Here is a 19018-nt window from a genome sequence, read left to right as displayed (position 1 = left end):
TTGCCATCACGGTCCTCAGCCATGTGCTAACACCATATGCCGTAAGTTTCTATGTTCCAGTCTTCCCCAGCATAGAAGCTGCCTGGGAGATCACAGATAACACGACCAACCAAATTCTAGTCACATTTTGATTATAAATTTTCTAGGAAACTCTGTATCAATTGTGATTAGAGAATTTTAAAGTAACTGGCATAGGTAAATGAGAATAATTTTGAAGAAGGTTTATTTACCCAGAGAGTAGCTGAAAAGGAATTGCTAGGGTCCTAGAAAACCATAAAAAGTTGTACAGAATCTCAGCAGATATTTCCCAGAAGTAAATATTACCATCTTGGCATAAAGGTGGCAGGAAATGAGAAAGTTTTCAGATAGAGAACGGGTTACAAAAATAGGATGCCATAACTACAGAAACAGCTTTTTTTTTTTTTTTTCCAAAGGAGTCTAGCCATTTTGAGGTAGCTTCAAAGGAAGAGGAAGTAAACCCTTGACCTCACTCTTGCCTCTTCCAGTTTTTCCCCAGGATATCGCTGATGGAGGTGCAGTGCAGAGATCTGGTGATGTGTCTCAGTGGGTCAGACTCCTCAGGGTACAGAGGAGGATGGAAAAGGGTGCACAGTGTTCAGGAGGGGCAAATGCAAGTACTAAGTTCACCTCATTTTTTATTGATCCCCTCCTCTGTATCATGAATATACCCAGATATTTCATTTGTTCCTAACTAGGCATATATTTATTTATTAAAAGCTTAATATAACACTAACTAAATTTCCTATGGATAGTAATCACAGATTGAAAACAAACAAAATAACAGTAAAAGCTTATACTATATGCTTTGCATAGATTCTGTGCATTAGCTACAGTAACTATATAATTTAAAAAGATATCATGTATATTCATTCCTGAAGAACTTTACATTTGAGACCATGGAGGTCAAATATATCTAGTCCTTCACTTCTGACAGCATAAGTATGGAATTTGAATATTAAGGTACTATAATTCAGCCCTGTAAATAATCTGCAGCTCTGTCACTGACTGTAGGTATTTTCCTCAGAAGATCGTTTAATCCTCCCTGACATTCTCTATTTCTCCTTTAAAAACAATAACAAAGATGAACATCTTTTTATTGTGGTGATATTACACACCTATGTTGGACTTGAAATGCACAAATAAGTAATATTACATGATCTTTATGAAATAATATGTCAATAAACTGAATAATTTAATCTGTAAATTGTATCTATCATCTATCTATCTATCTATCTATCTATCTATCTATCTATCTATCTATCATCTATCAAGTCAAATATTTTTAACTCAGTATATTTCCTTTCAGTACCACTACCATTAGAGTGTTAACCACTGCAGAGCTCCTTAAAGAACAAGGGAACTGGAGAATTCAAGATTTATTTCTGAAAAGAAGCAATAACAATGAGTGTATTTCTCAAATAAAATATGTAGTGGAAACATTTCGGACACTCCACCTGCTATTAATTTTACTTTAGTGCATACAATAGAAGATTCAACCCACAAGCCACAGTTACTTACAGTAATACATACGTCTGATTTGGAATATTTAAAAATCACTATCATTCTAGAAGTGGTAAAATAAGAAAATTTCTATTTAAATTAGAGCTATATTAGTAACAGAAAGACCAGGAATGGCAACTCTAACTCCTATATTTCCCCCCTTTATAAATGATGAACATGAGATACTAGAATCATAAATATTTAGAAGAAAATAAAAATAACTTCATAAATAATAAATGCATTATGGAATAATGCACATACTTCTCTATGAATTCTCATTTATCTTTTGATTTAAAGTTAAAAGTAAGAAAACTTTATCAATCTTTACTCTGTCCATCTGGAAAGATGTGTATGTCTGATGATGAAAGTCTCAAGTGAAGGACATAATATATACTGAAAATAATTGTGAGTTGCTCCTGAGGGATAACATTTAAAAGTATGTACAATATGGATTAAATCATTAGGAAATATGAGAGTTTTAAAAGTTTACATGATATCTATTATTTATTAAATTTTAGGTGCCAAGTATATCTAGCCATAGGAGACATAGATTATTAGTCTTAGATTTTAGAGGTCCTAAGTAAGAATGCTTATCTACAATAATAATAGCAAAACGTTATGCCACAGTTCTTAGTAGTCTGATCATAGCATTAAATATTTGTTCCTCTTTATTGAGGCCAAGGTATACACAATTTGTGTTCTAGATGCTTCATACAGAACAAACAAAATTTGTTTAAAAGTCCAAATAAATTAAAACCAGAGGAAATTACATTTTTTACATTTGTTACTTGTGTAACTTCAGAGCACGGGAAGTTCACCAATTTTTGATAGATTGATTGAGAAGAAATAGTATAAAAGAAATTCTCCAGAGCCTAATTTATCTTATTAAGTGAACTACAAAAATCAAGCAATCACCTCGTTTTAAAATATGGTACAAGTTTTAAAATCTGCCAGAAATATAGATGACTAAGAAAAGCATGATAATAATTTCAAAATTTGAATTAATTTAGATTTATTATAAATATTTGATATAGTAGAAATTATAAATTCAACTATATATTCTAATAGCATAGTAGCCTGGTCAACCAAACAGCAAACATTTAATTAAGATGACTCCAGCTTTTATTTACTTTGATTGTTTTGGCTATTCTTATTCATTAGTTCATTGAAAATATTTTGAATTTTTTTAAAGAATCCAAAACTATACTAGCTTCCAGGAATTTTGTCATATTAGAAAGATCTTACGTTTTAATAACATGATATATAATTTTTAAAGTATTGCATGAGTTTGACCAAGTTAGTTGTACTGTATTCAAAAATATTGTTTTTTACTTGCAGTATATTTTAAAGTATATCTCATTTGCAGTATTTATATTTTTCATAGAAGACAATGGTTGATTAGGGAGTTGAAAGTTTGAAATTGGTTTTTATGTCATGTATTTTTAGAGTGTAGTGACACAATTTTAGGCTCAGAGAAAACTTTCAAAATTTCTTCAGTGCATAGATCAATAAAAATGTAATGTGACTTAGTAGCCCTACTCACTTTAGAGAAAAGACAGAAAGCAGGTTAGAATTACAAATTTGGAAATCAGACAATATTTTATTTTCAGTTTAACTGGCTACCTATAACAATTTACACTAAAATGAAATAAAAAATACAGGATAGAAGTTGGAAGCATCACACTTTAGGGACAGACAAATTATTTGTTCCTCAGTAGTATTTCATTGATCTTTGAAAAGAATGAAAATTCTTTGGAAATGACTTGGAAATGACAGTTATCAAAACTAAATTGTTAGCTTGAATATAATTCAGTTGCTCAAAGCATTTATTATCTTGTGTGCAAAATGCTCAGTTCCTTTTAGAGAAGAGGATTAAAATAAAGATTTTAAGTACTTGATCAAAAACATTCACAGTGAATATTCTGTATCAAAAAAACCACCATTTGTATGGGCTATCTAAGAAGGACCTGAGATTTGCATTTCTGGGTACTTTCTATTATTCATCTTATCTTTTTCATAGTTTTAAATTTCAGTATTTGGATCCACAAACAGTCTTGATTGACTTATGCAATTTTGACCATCATTTACTAACCTCCATTCTGTATATAATACTAGAAAATAGGAAATTAATACTAAATGTCTTAACTGAAAAAATGTTTACTGAATGAGAAAGAAAGAATTCTGTAGGAAAATGTGAAAGGTATTTAAATAATCGCATCAGAGAAAATAATCGGCATGTAGTAATCTAAGTAAAAGAAGAGTTTAAGTATTCAAAATTTGTTTATTGATAAAGGAAACCCTGAGACAGAAAGAAGAGGTACATCTTTTGCAAATGGAAAGGGTACCGAGAGATTGAAGGAGGAGGGCTGGAAAGGATGGGAACGGAAAGCAAAAAGAATTAAGATGTGTTATGTATGTGTATTAACTAATCTTTGTGGGATGAATATATAGTAATTTTTAAAATAATTGATTTAGACAATTTAGGCAAAAGCAGCACCTACAAGATGTCAGGAGCTGTCCACAGTGCTGAAAATTTGTGCGCTGTACTATATTTAGAAGTTCTCTCCTCCACCACACATTTCATGTTTCTTCTTACCTCAGCCAATACGCAACTGCTAGAGTTCTATATTCACATTTGTGAGGGATAAGACTATAGTTCTGTGTGTATAGGGCTAATATAGTACACAATTAAATTGTAATCCCTGAACTCTGGGAAGTACAATCTCAGCTCCCTGCAAAGGCTGCGGCAGGAGGATTGTATGTTCAAGGCCAGCCTGGGCAACTTAGTGACTTAGTGAGACCCTACATCAAAATTTTAAAAAGAATGGGTTATGGAAATGTAGCTCAGCGTGCATGCTCTTGCTTTAGTTCCAAGTACTGAAACAAATAAATAAATCCACATTTTAATACAAGGCAAATTGTTAGAGATCATAGTGGTTTTATCTGCTGTTCTCTCTTCTCATTGCATTGAAATGTGTACTTCCTCTTTTTAGCTAAAGATGAATTATCACACTAAAAACAATGACCTCACTTTTTTCTCCTGTTTTACCCAGAGGTATGAAGAACTCTAAAAATCTAGATAAGTCTCTGTTTCCAGTACAGGGGAACCACTTTTGAGTCTATTGTTAGAAACAAGCATACTCTAACTGAATATCTGTCTTTTTAGAAGGTCTGAGAAGAGTGAGACTTGAAAGAAGCAATGCAAATATTTAGGCATATTGTATAAGTCATGATCACAATTATGCCCCTTCATTCTGTTAGACTTTTGGGAAAAGGGTACCTTATATTAGCCAACGGTACAAATCCTGCAGTGTTCTGTATTGTGGCACTATAGGGTTTGATATGGTACCTAACTTCACTTTTTTCCTGCTGGCAGCCTTTTTTTATGTGATACAGTGCATGGTAAGAGCTTGAGCATAAAGGCATCACTTAATTCTTGTATTGATGAGTTGCTAATCATTGTATATAGCAATATATATAAAGTATTAAGTTCTTCTAGGGTTAGTAATGATAAAAGAAGAATGGTAGATAAAAATGAAATTCCATAATTTGAGTGACTATCTATTCTAATGAAGAAAAATATAGATCAAAGCTTTACAGGTGATTTGTAATGTAAGCAGCACTACAATTATTGAGGAGCGTATAGGGGCTACACTGTTGATAACTGCTAAGGAAAAATTAGGTACTCTGTCTGAATGATTAGTGGGACCAGTAAGAATATAATTACTGTGTGTGCCTAAACACACAGTCTAGTTTTATTACTAAGGATGTATTTTTGTGAGTCCTCTGAGCATGCACTACAGTAAGAAAATGCTGATGAGCATGCACAGATGTTTTTGGTTTTGATTTGGTTATTAAGACTCCATACAAACTGGGAACTTACTGTTAAGCATAAATATCGGTAAAGGCACCACAAAAATTCTGAAACACCAGAGATTTTTAAGAACTACTGATTCCTAATAAATCAAAGGCAGAGCTGCTTGAGGCATAACTTATACTGAATTAAAAGAATGCCTTATTCTGAAGGATGTATAATTTAAAGTTGTGGGATTTTCAGACATCTATGAATATATTTCAGTCATTACCAAATGTAGCTTATATGCTGTTGCCAAATACAGGGATGCTCTCTATTTTCTCTTTCTTAATTATAGACAGTAATATACAGCAACTTACCATTAACTTTGGAGTGGATACCTGATATGCCAGAGACCTGAAAAATATATTTTCATAAGAGTTTTTCATTCTTTCTCATTTATGTGTCACTCAAAGGCATAGGGAGGATTCATGAACTGAATTGAACTGCTCTAGTAATGGAGGCACATCTGGAAAACTAATTATAATTTGGATTCATTCACTGATTAAGCTTATAAAAATCTACTCCTTTTTTCAAACACTCATTAAGCTAACTTGGTAAAATAGTCAAAAGAAATTCATCTTTGAAATCTCAATGGCACTACTCATCTCTGTTATTTTTCCAGGGATGAGGCTACATCATCTAATATATTATTTTGCTAGAAATAGAAACTTTAGGCACTGTATCTTTGTTGTTTTCACAATATTAGTAATTCTTGTAGGGCAGCGAGATGTGGGAATTTTTCCAGTTGGTGAGTATCTCTTTCAAGAACTGAGAATATAAACAGTATGAGTTCAGAATTTTGTGAGACTAAATTAAGGTCTACAAAGAATAGTGACTAAATCATTTTCAAGTGCTTCTGGAGAAACTTTCAATTTATTTTTTATATCACACATGTATTGAAAAAGTTAGCACACCCTGATCTTAGTTTTCTCCATTAGCCATTTCCCTTTGACGCAATCCTGCTGTTGTACCCAGTGCCATCCTCGTTATGTGGGAATATAATTTTAGCTAAAACTCTGGAATTAATGAGGAGTAGGGGTAGGGTAGAGAATTAAGACACCTTCTTGGTAAGATTTTAAACAATGGGAAAGCAATTTTCACACAGAAGGACTTATGTGGTTGTCAGGAAACATTAGAGTACATCATGCCATTTAGATATCCAAATATATACTTTCTAGGTTGTAGGGTCTCAGTTTAACCAGAACAATGCCGTGTCCTATACAAAATGACAGAACATACCTGCAAATTCAACTGTCAGTATAAATCAGCAACTTCTGAGATTAATCTCTGCCTTTGCTTTTCAGCTACCTGTCTGCACCTAGAGGTGAGAATAGGTGTTTTAACATATCATAGAAGTTCTTTAGATTTAAGCCCATCACTTAAACTTAAAACTTAGCAATTCCATTCAGTACTCTTTTTAATCTGTCACACAGCATTAAGGAGCAGTTGCAATGCTCCATGGCACTTGCATTTTTCATTTAAAAGAAGGTCTACATATTTTCCTCAGGCTGCCATAGCAGAGCATCACAAAGCCAAAGTAGCTTAAAAACAACACAAATTTATTGTACTATAGTTCTGGAGGTTAAAAGGCCAAAATCAAAGCACTGAAAGGAAATACTCCTTGGTGAAATCTGTAAGAAACTTGTTTTGCTTGTTTGTAGCATCTTGTGAGTTACTGGTAATCTTCAGTATCCTCTGACATGCAGCACAAAATAATCTGTCACCATCTTTATTTGTCACCATTTCCATTATTTTGACAACGTATCTGACACACATAAAAGAGAAAGGTTTGTTCTGGCTCACAATTTCAGAGGTTTCAGTCCGTGGCTGCTTGGCTCGAAGGCAGAAATGGCATAACAGAGGGCCTAGTGGAGGAAAGCTACGCAATCCACAGCAAACAGTGTGTGTGTGGGGGGGGCAGAGACAGAGAGAGGCAGAGGGACTCCAAAGGCAAGACTTTAATAACCCATTCTGGCCAACCAGGCCTCACCCTGTAGCCACACATTCCACCATGCACTCAGCAGTGGGTTAACTCACTGAGTATAGGACCCCTATAATTCTGAAAGACCCACCTCTGAACACATGAGAATTTTGGGGGTCATTTTAAATATGAATCATAATGCCACATCATTGTCACATGCATTATTCCTCTGTGGAATTCTTCCTTCACATGATGCCATGATGCCAACTAGGGGCTCGCCCTAAGGCAGTATGACTTCATTTAATTCACTAGTTCCTTAGGCATTGACCCTATTTCCAGAAGTCCCCGTTATGAGGTACTTCGGGTATGGACTTCAACCGATCTTTGTATTTAATTCAACCAATAACATATTCTTCCTCTTGCTACCAGTACAGCCCGATAGTCTAGGCTTTTGGTAAATCAAAGTGATTATTTAGTTAATAGTTTTCATAACAAATAAGACTTTTTAATTATTGATTATAGATTTTCATTAACATTTACATCACTTAAGATAGATAATACCTCCTTGATTCATCCCTTTTCTCTAAGAAGCTGTTAGGGAGATGCTGGTTCTCTTGGTCTATTCTGCTGGACGATCTTGTCATGCTGGCTTTCCTGATGAGCTTGGCTGTTATCAGAAGAGGAGCTCAGGACCTTGTCACTGAGAATGGCTATGGTTCACTTTGGGGGAGCTCTAGTCTGCACTTTGAGCATTGCTTCTTGGCTTCAGAAGGAAAGATGGTGCACTGCTCAGTCTCCTGGAGTAGCTTGTCATGTTGGCTTTCCTGATGGGAACTCAGCTTTCCTCATCATCAGAGGAGGTTGGGACCTCACTGTTGCTGAGGATGGCTGTGGTACTTTTCAGGGTACCACACTATGAGTATTGTTTTTCACTTTGAGCATTGCTTCCTGGCTCCAGTGTAGATATCTCAGCCAGCTAGAGAGATCCTTCATCTCTCTGGCACAGACTTTCTAGATTATACCACTGACCTTTGGGCCTTCCCAGTACAGATCTGTGAAACACTCTTTTGTATATAATTCTTTGGGTGACTATTATAAATAATCTTATAAAATACGTGTCCTGTATTATATTGTGCTTTGCAAAAGCCCCAAACCATGACAATAATTTATTGTTAAGATACATGGAAGCTAACAGAATAAAGATAAAGAGTCCTAGGTATAAAAAATACTAAGAACTCTGCTCCTGTCATACTGGAGAAACGTTTACTTAGGAAGTTCTCATAGTTGTGTCTGCAACTAGACCTTTTTTCTCTGATAATGATGACATGAATTCATTCTCTTTCAAGCAATTTTTGTCATTTTCTTAAGATTTATTTTGTAGAGAAGAGTTCAGATGGTTTAGCATCACATTTTAGTTGCTTGTGAGCAGACAGAGTTATCTGCCTGTACCTTTTAGTTGTTTTAATTAGCATTTCTCTGCTATCTCTGTCTGTCTCTATGTCTCTGTGTGTGTCTGTCTCTCTGTGTCTCCATCTCTCTTCTCCCACTTGTTGATCTCTCTGCATATTTTCTCCCTCCCCTGCACCATTGAATTTGCCCTGGGAAATCAAGTTTCCATAATATTGTTGGTTAAGCACTATATTCAATTCCCACATTTTGCATTCCAGACATTTTTAATGATTTACTATGTGGAAAACATAAATTAAAAATGGGCAGATTCTTTGTGTTATGTCTTTTCATGGGTGTCACATTTCTTCTCTGAGGTAGTATGAAGAGCAAAAACAGTCGATTAAACTGCAGAATGAAAGAGTGTGAAGGGAAATCACAAACCAAGGCATTAGTTAGTGTTTCCTGTCACAAATATTTATTGATGAGAAAGCAGAGGTGCAAAGAGGTTACGTGATATGCTCCAAGTCCAACTTATTTGAATGGTAAATTTAAAACATGACTCTATGTTAAACTATAATATTAGATTTTTTATTATCTGGTGCCCTGCAGTTTACAAAGTGGGTAAATTTTGAAATGACATTTGAAATAATGCAGTATTACAACATGCAGTGCTATTGCCATCATATCAGTTCTTTTAAAACTCATTTGCAGAGATGCCATGGAAATGAAATCTCAACGAATTATTTTAAGGTTGCTAATAAACTGATTACATCCCAGTGATTACACAGAAAGGACACAGATCTGGAAAAGCCAACATAGTATTGAAGGAGAAGAACAAAGGAGGGAGTAAAGCTGGTGAATGTAAAGTCTTACTATAAAGCTACACCACTCAAGACAGTGTGGCTGATGACAAAATAGAGAAATACATAAATTAGAGCAGAGCCAGTAGCCAATAAATAGATGCCCACAAATACAGTCAATTGATCTTTGACTAGGGAGCAAAGGCAATACAGTGGAGCAATGGTAGTTATCAAATTATGCTGGAATAACAGGATATTCAGATGCAAAACTTTAAAAATGAATCTAGAAAGAGATCTTGTGGTTTTCACAAAAATTAACTCAAAATCATTTACACATCTAAATGTAAAATGTTCAACTCAGTTTGGAATTCAGTCATCTTTCTTCATATTTTATGCTCCTTCTGTAGTCATTTCATTGGTAACCAGCATTTCATTCTTGCATATATATTGATGTCTTCCATCTGACATTCTTTGTTGTACATGTGATGCCTCAACTCTGGAGATGTAGTTTCATTTTCTAAATTTAAGTCTCGTAGTCAACTCGAACTCAGTATGTTTACAATCAAATGGTTTTATCTTCGTAATTCTACTCACCATGCTCTAATATGGAAACCTTTAAATTTATTTAACACTTCTTCCTAATGACAAATCATCACTCTCTATGTAATTTGCCAACAAGTTCAGTAAATTCTGCTTCTAAAATGTTGCTTAAATCTGTGCACTTCTTCAAATTTTCTTTATTACTTACCTGAATCACAGCAATCACTTTGTGTCAAGGGTGTGTGTGTGTGTGTGTGTGTGTGTGTGTGTGTGTTTTGCTAATGCTGTTTCTTTTCTCTGATATCACTACTGTAGAGTTGTCAGAATTATCTCTTTTATAATAACCATCATGACAGATAAGGTGGTGTCCCATTATAATCTACATTTCCATCTTCTTGAGGATGAGGGTGGTGAGAGTCTTCTCATTTGCTTACATCCATTTGTATGGTTTCTTTTGCAAAATATCTACTCAAGTCCTTTGCCTATCTTTCAATCAGATAATTTGCTTTTCTGTTTTTAAATTTCAGGGATTCCTACTATGATTTGGATATTAGCAAAAGAGATTACATAATTTTTGTCAAATTACAAATATTTTCTCATATTACAGGGGTTACTTTTTTATTCTGCCAATTATTTCTTTGATCTGCAATAGTTTTTTTTCAAATGCAATCCCACTTGTACACTGGAGCTCTCTTAGAGCTGTTTCTCTGGCAGGTAGTTGTTAAATCATTGTTTCTATAAAGTTGCAAGAATGGTACCTCCTAGTCTATAATTTTGCTAATTTTCACAAAATTATTGAGTTTTGACTTATACTTCTGTGATAAGTAGTGATTTTTGACTATATTTCATATACTCTTGGCCATTTGTATATCTTTGGGAAAGTGTTTATTCTTTTTTGATTGAGTTATTTTGTTTTTTTAAATATTAAATTTTGGGAGTTACTTATATCCTTTGACATTAAATACTCATCGGATATACAGTTTGCTAATGTTTTCCTCCAATTAACACATTTACTTTCATTTTGATTATTTCCATTGCTATTTTCTAGCTTTTTAGTTAGATGTAGTTTCTTTGTTTATTTTTGCTTTTTTGCCTATGATTTTGGTGTAATTTTAATAAAATCATTGTCAAAAGCAATGTCATAAAAAATTTCACCTATGTTTTTCTAGGAATTTCAGATTTTATGCTAAGGTCTTTGATCCACTTTAAATTGACTTTCTCATATAGTGTAAGATAATGATCCAATTTTGGCAAGATTAAAGATATATATATATATGTATCCTCAGTAGTTTCAATAAGCACCGTGTAAAATGACAAAAATATTGTTTACTAAAAAAGAACAAGAATGTTTACATCAGCACTCATATAGTAATTCCAAACCAGGAACTATTCAAATGTCCATCCACTATAATTTGAATTTAAAAAGTAATTATATTTATGTAACAGAATATTACTTATAATTTGTAATAATAGTAGCATTAAAATGCTACTATACTCGACATCATACAGACATCTCAAACATAATGACAAGTGAAAAAAAAGTAATAGCATGAGCACATATGCTTTATGATTCTAGTTAAATACTAACACAGGCCAAACTCTTCTTTGTCAGGAGCGGCTGGACCGGGAAAGTGGCCATATGTGTGAGGGCAGACAGAGCCAAAACGCCTCAAGCAGGCAACCTACATCAGTCTTAAGAAAAGCATCCTTCAGGGACAACTGAGTCATTAGATGCTTGGCAATCTTGTCTGTCATCATACTAACTTTGCAAGGGTGTAAATTAACATCCCTGCTGTTGTTGTTCAGTCCTCTGCCCTCCAAGGTAAGGAGGTTACCCCACCTGACCCCAGCTTTTGTCTCTTGTTTTTATTTTCCTCATAGCCACTGCTGATCCTACCTGGGGTACACCGAGAGACCAGCGAATTCCCTACACTGTTTTTTATAAGTCTTGATAGTCATTATTTTGCAAAGGACACTAACTAATAGTGAGCAAAGCAAGGACATTCTGTATGCTGCTTATGCATTATTTTTTTGATTTGTGAGTTCCAGTGATCCTCATGTTCAGTTCATAAAATATCACTAAGATATGCACTACAGTCTTGGTACTTGGGCTATGTATACACTTTTTATAGTAAAAAGTATATTTTAAAATTGTTAGGTTTATACTGAGTTTCTGATGATGATAGTTAAGAAGAAATTACCATGGGCACATGATAACCTAGAACCAAGTAGTGAGAAACTACAAACCAGAGTCAAAAGGAAATCAGTGACCAATAATGCCATTGGAATGGAGGAATTATAATTCGGGGTGGGTATATGTAGAATTAGAAACTTGAAGTCACGTTGCCAACTTTAGTATGCCTAGATTTCATTTCTCAGCAGAGAAAAAAGGTAATAACCAAGGAGATAGAAAAGGAGGGTAGAAGAAATATAAGAGAAAACAATTTTCATGGAAGTTGAAGGAGCAAAAAATTTTTTTGAGAATATAGTTGATAGTTTAGTCTAGAACAGAAAATACTAGGAAAAAATCAGTTAAAGACTAGTAGATAAACTCATAAGGAATCACTAGTTCCTTTAGAGAAATGTCAACTGTTTAGCTGTAAATTAGAATGTCAGGGTTAGTGATAAAATGGGTAGGAAGAATGGATGCAATAGTCATTGCACACACTTTAAATAGTTTCACTGGGGAGTGTGAGAGGAAAATGATGCTTTGTAAAGAGCACTTATGCAAGCATTTTTTTATCACAAAGATTCACTTCTTGAAAATATCAACTATTCATCTGTCTTCAGCTTCATTTGTCTGAGAGACAGTGCATCAGATATTGTTACACAAAACACGTAACTCTTTTTTCTTATGTGTTCTTATTCTGTTCTCAGTTACATATTTTAGATACATCCATGAACATATTTAGTTCATGTAGTAGATGAAGATGATAATAATTGCATAAAATGTCAAAATGCATTTTAGTTCCTTATTGAAATTAGGAATATATGCAAGCATTTTCAAAATAAACAAAAGCTGAAGCATGTGATTAACTACAAATTGAGTTATTGATGCTTAGACAACATAACTAATTCAATGAAACATGGTGCTATGCTCTTTATATTTGTGAGAATTTATTATCTTTTTTACAAGTTAATTAACTTTGTGAAGTAATAATACAACCTGAGGGGCTTGTTTATCTTTCATATTTCTAGAAGTAATGAAGGCTGAAAGCTTATCTATTTTGTCTTCTCATTCACTAGTTACCTTAATGTACAAAATAAGAATGTACTTCAGGTAAATAGAATATTTTTGAATATTTGAGATGAAAATAGTGAAAGAGATTTAGAAAAACTATGAAGGCTGTCTATTGAGATATGAGGCAAATTGAATGATGTTTCTAGTCCACGTGTCATTTTGTCTCCACTCTGTGATACTATAGGGATATGGTGGGCTTTCTCTTGGAATTCACTGCCTACTTACAATGTAGTTCAATTGCAATGATAGTATTGTCCAGTACTTAACAGGAATCATATTATCTACATTCAAATTCTGGCTTCTGTTGATACTTCATTATATGATTTAGGCAAATTCTTTTATCTTTCTGTGACTAGTTTTCCCCACAATAGGATCTTGTATAGTAGCTGCTGATATATCCTACTAAATGGTGAGCATTAAATGATAAATGTATGTAAGACACTTAGAACAGAGTTTAGCACAACTAAGGGCTAAGTATAAGCTCTTCCATACACTATTCACACTATCTTTTGATAAGTGAGACCTAGCAAGAGGTCTTGAGGTCACTGTGGATATGTCATCAAAGGGCTGTCTTTGATTTCTGCCTGGAAATGTGAGCAGATCCTTGAATGTGCTATCCTGCCTTGATGTTAGTGCTGCTTCTGGTCAAAACCCAATCAGTGGTGCTAGCTAATCTTGAATTGAATCTCCAGTACATGAGCCATTTCAAGAGTAGTCTGTGTCAAAGTAATATGTGTTTTTGGACAGCAAATAAAGTAGAATGAATGTTGCCAGAGAGGAGAGAGAGTTTGGTCAATGAGCACTAGAAAGTAAGAAGCCTTATTAAATTGTACAGTGTGGTAAGTATAAATAATGATAATTTACTATATATTTTAAAATGCTAGGGGAAATGATTTTGAATATTTTAACAATAAGGAAATGATGTTTGTGGACATAGATATGTTTAACCTGATTTAATCATTATGCAAAGTATACATGTATTGAAACATCACATTATACCTCATACATAAGTGCAAATATTATGTTTTTGTTTATCATTAAAAATTTTAAGAGCATATGCACCAATATAAGCCCAAGTTTGAAATCTGAAGGATGAATATACGTCAGTTATGGTTGAGATAAGCTTCAGTATGGGGTACAAAGAGAACGTGATCAATAATGACAGAACTTGGAGCAAAAGCATATTGAGGGAGGGGACACCTCATTCAATGTTCACTGGCCAAGAGATGATGTAGTATTTTCCAATAACTAAGATAATTCTGTAATGATTAAATTATCAAGGGGGTTAAGAGTGTAAAAATGATGAGACTGAGGTGGTAATGAGAAACCTGATCACACTGAACCTTGTAAAATCATGTTAAACAATTTAATATTTTCCTACAGGCCAGGGGAAAGAATGTAAGCAGGGAAGTGACATAATTATATTTCAGTTTTAGAAAGATTATTTGGTAAGAATTACCTACCTGTTGCAGAAATGAGGGAAAGGAGAGGATTAGGGAAGGCAAGAGGAAATAAGAGGGGAGGTAAAGGTAGCTTCAATACATCATTCACTGAGACTTGAAGAATGTGGATGTAATTGTTCATTTCTTTATGCTATCACTTGATTTTTATTTTCTACTTGAGTCCAAGCAGTAAATATATCTGTCATATATCCTCCATATATCCAAGAATGCTGGAATATATGAATTCAAGCAATATTTTTAAATATATGAATTGTTGACAGAAAACATTCATACAAGAGAAGAGACAAGAAAATGTGCCTGATTACATGTAAACAACAGAAAAACTCTAGCAAAAGGTGCTGGTCTGGCTTGATCAAACAGGTCGTGTCTGCCACCAGTAACTGAAAGAGAGAATAGAATGAAGTAACAGGTTTATCAGAGAAGAAAATAAGTACATTTAGGTGCATATTGAGTTTATGTTGATTGAAGAATTCTAACAGATTTCAATTAGACTTCAAATACAGAGTATTGGAGTTTAAAAACAATGGCTGAGCTAGAGCCAGGCATTTAATAGTTAATAACAATTGATTTCACTCATCCAGTAATTAAATGTTACAGATCTGGGACTAAGAAATTTATATATAGCAAAAAATTAATATAATGGTGTTATCAAATTGACATATGTTATTAGTTCTCCAAATGATTAACTTGAGATTCACTGAAGTGGAATATTTTACAGAAGTTCACACAGCTACCAAGAGGTGGAGCTGTGATTTGAACTCAAGGCTATCTGACTGTAGTATCACTTATCTTTACCACAATTGTATGTCACTTCTCTTCTAAAAACTTGGTAATGTATATAGTAATCAAAGCCAAGAAAGTAAAAACCTCAGAGGCTACTGTAAGAAATGATGTGAATGATACAAAATGCAATCAGGGGTATGAATCAAAGAAATATTTCCAACAAATGTGATTTTGGTGGCAGATGGGAGAGAGAGAGACAGAGACAGAGAGGGAGAGAGACAGAGAGAGATGGAGATAAGGGATTGAAGAAAGTATAGGTACACAGAGGACAGTGTCACAGAAGACAAAAGAAGACAAAACTTGAAATGTGAAGGTCATTTATAGTGTCAAATGCTACTAAAAATTGATATAAGAAAAATATTTGATTTTTTTCTCTAAAAAGAAGTTATTAGGACCCTGCCACCATTACAGTGTGAGTCTCTGCTGTCCATGCACCCATGGCAGACAGGAGGTCCTCACTCAGAAGGCCCAGGGACTGCTCTCACCATTCGTGTGAGCCCTCCCTGGGCAAGCCCTGCGCCGAGTGAGCGAGCTCTCCAAGAGCTGCTAGTCCTGTGGTTCAAGTCCATGCTTTACCTGCACCCAGGCCCCCTGTGGGGGTCACAGGCACAGGCAGTCTGTGATTGCTGTTGGTCTAGCCCACAACTGGTTCCTACATGAGTCCTGAACAGACTGAAGACATAGAATCAGGTGGTTCACAAACTGTTGACCCTGAAGTTTGTGTCCAGGTTTTGCCTGTACCCTGAACTTCTTGGGGACATAGGTCCACTGGACTGGGATTGTCACACCAGTGCAACCTGAGTATGGGCTGTGTACCTGTCCTGAAATGCAAGGGGATGCTGGATTGGATGGTCTGCCATCAGCTGACACTGATGCCTGGGTCTGAGACCTGGGATAACTAGATACAAATCAACAACTGTCGGAAAACTCCAGACTAAGTAGAGCTTCTCAGTGGACAGTGAGGGGCAAATCTGACCAACATGAAAACTAGGGACACTAGCAGCCTTTGCTGCATAGCCACTGAAGAGGAAACTGGGCTTTCTGCATCTGGTATCAAACATGACAAAACAAAGAACTAAAACACAATCCCAGAACTCCACCCCACTCAGAACAAGTCCAGGAGACATCGACATAGGAGAACTTGGTAAACACATGCCTGAAATAGCTGAAACTATTGCAATGGAAATAACCAAACAACTCCATAAGGCCATAGAAGAGATGAGATCAGAAATAATCTCTCAGGCAAAAAATGAAATGACAATAATAATGAAAGTACAGCTCAAAACACGTGAAGAAGAAACATATAAGAGAATAGAAGAACAAAGGCAATGGACAGAAGCTTTAAATGAAAAATATAGAAAGGAGTTAGAACACTTGAACCACATTCAAAGAGACTTCCAGGAAAAAAGAACTTCCATTGAAATCTGCCAAAAACACTTGAATGAAGCCAAAGATAGAATTTCAGACTCTGAAGACAAAATGGCAGCTAGTGACTGTGAAAGAAAGGATCTCATAAAGTCAACAAAGATTCAGGAAAATTCAATTCAACAGCTGCAAGACGAGGCAGAGAGGAATAATGTACGACTAATAGGAGTCAATGAAACAGCAGAGGCAACACAACTGACATAAAAACAATTTTTGCAGAAATAATAGCAGAAAATTTCCCATATATGGAAACAGAACTTGATATACAGGGAAATGAGGCAAATGCAACTCCAACAACATAACCAAAACATAACTACACCCAGACATATAATAGTCTAGTTCCCAGATCTCCAGCAAATGAACAGAATATTAAAAGCTGCTAGAGAAAAGAAACAGATTACCTATAAAGGAAAGCCCATCAGAATCACAGCAGACTACTCAGCACAAGCTATCAAATCGAGAAGAGCTTGGAGTGAAGTATTACAGGTCCTGAGACAAAACAGCTTCCAAGCAAGATTGATGTACCCTGTCAAACTATCCCTCAAATTCAATGGAGAAATCAATATTTTCACTACAAAGAACAATTGAAGAACTTCACGAGTGCCAAACCAGCATTACAAAGAGTACTAAAAGATATTCTAGACAGAGAAAATCTGACAGCAATTTCAAGAACAACAGAAGAAAGGAAACATCAAGAAGAGGAAGCAAGTAAACAGGTAGAAAAAGTAGGACACCAATGCAAGTAAATAACATGACAATGATAAATCAACACATATCAGTTATAACTATAAATGTAAATGGCCTCAATTCTCCAGTCAAAAGAAACTGACTGACAGAGTGGATTAAAACACAAAATCCAATAATAAGCTGTATACAGGAAACACATTTTATTCAAAAGGAAATCCATAGACTAAAAGTCAAAGGGTGAAAAACAATCCTCCATGCAACAGGAACCCAGAAAAAAAGCAGGTGTAGCAATTCTGTTTTCAGACAATGTAAACTTCAAACCAACAACAATCAAAAGAGATAAAGAAGGTCACTACGTACTTGTCAGGGGAAATCTGCAAGAGGATGAGGTTACAATCATAAACATGTATGCACCAAATATTGGAGCTCCAAATTATATAAGACAAATCTTAACAGGCATGAAAACCCATATAGTTAACAATACTATTGTAACAGGGGACCTCAACACTCCTTTGACACAACGAGATAGGTCAACTGGACAAAAAAATCAGCAAGAAAATAACATATCTGAACCAAAGCTGTGAACAAATGGACTTAGTAGATGTATACAGAGTGTTCCACCCGACAACATCAGAATACACATTTTTCTCAGCTGCACATGGGTCTTTCTCTAAAATAGACCACATTCTAGCCCATAGAGCATACCTACCGAAATGCAAAAGAATTGAAATTATCCCATGCATATTATCTGACCACCATGCAATGAAATTGGAAATAAACCACAAAAGGAGCTCTAAAAATTCCATAAACACTTGCAAATTAAACAACAACTTCCGGAACAACCAATGGGTCACAGAAGAAATTGAAGAGGAAATTAAAAAATACCTACAAACAAATGAAAATGTAAATTCAACTTACCAGAATCTGTGGGATGCAATGAAAGCAGTCCTCAGAGGAAAATTTATAGTGGTGAATTCACACATAAGGAAAACAGAAAGAGCACAAGTAAATAGCCTAATGCTGCATCTTAAACTTTTAGAAGAAGAAAAACAAGTCAAACCCAAAGCCCAAACAAGGGAGGAGATTATAATGATCAGGGCAGAAATTAATGCAATTGAGACAAAGAAAACCCTCCAAAAAATAAATGAATGGAAGAGTTGGTTCTTTAAAAGAATAAATAAAATTGATAATCCGCTAACCAACATTATCAAAAAAAGGAAAGAAAGAACTCAGATTCATGCAATAAGGGATGAAAAGGATGAAATTACTACAGATTCCACAGAAATTCAGAAGATCATTAATATCTACTTTGAAAATCTTTACTTCCATAGGATAGAAAACTCAGAAGAAATGGACAGATTCCTAGATATGTATGAATTACCAAGGTTGAGT

At 34.7% G+C, this 19018-nt stretch overlaps 1 long non-coding RNA gene across 1 annotated transcript in view; it reads left to right on the top strand.

Moving 5' to 3' along the window:
* Positions 1–19018, top strand: part of LOC106147003 — a 36189-nt gene that overhangs the window by 10432 nt on the left and 6739 nt on the right. The window contains exon 2 of the long non-coding RNA XR_001231699.1: positions 11640–11849. This is a non-coding gene — a long non-coding RNA (uncharacterized LOC106147003). The remainder of the gene's footprint in view (positions 1–11639; positions 11850–19018) is intronic.

This window comes from Chinchilla lanigera, unplaced genomic scaffold (assembly GCF_000276665.1).
Source record: "Chinchilla lanigera isolate Chin_1 unplaced genomic scaffold, ChiLan1.0 scaffold00006, whole genome shotgun sequence".
In the NCBI taxonomy this organism is placed as follows: Eukaryota; Metazoa; Chordata; class Mammalia; order Rodentia; family Chinchillidae; genus Chinchilla; species Chinchilla lanigera.
This window is presented reverse-complemented; position numbering and strand designations above follow the sequence as displayed.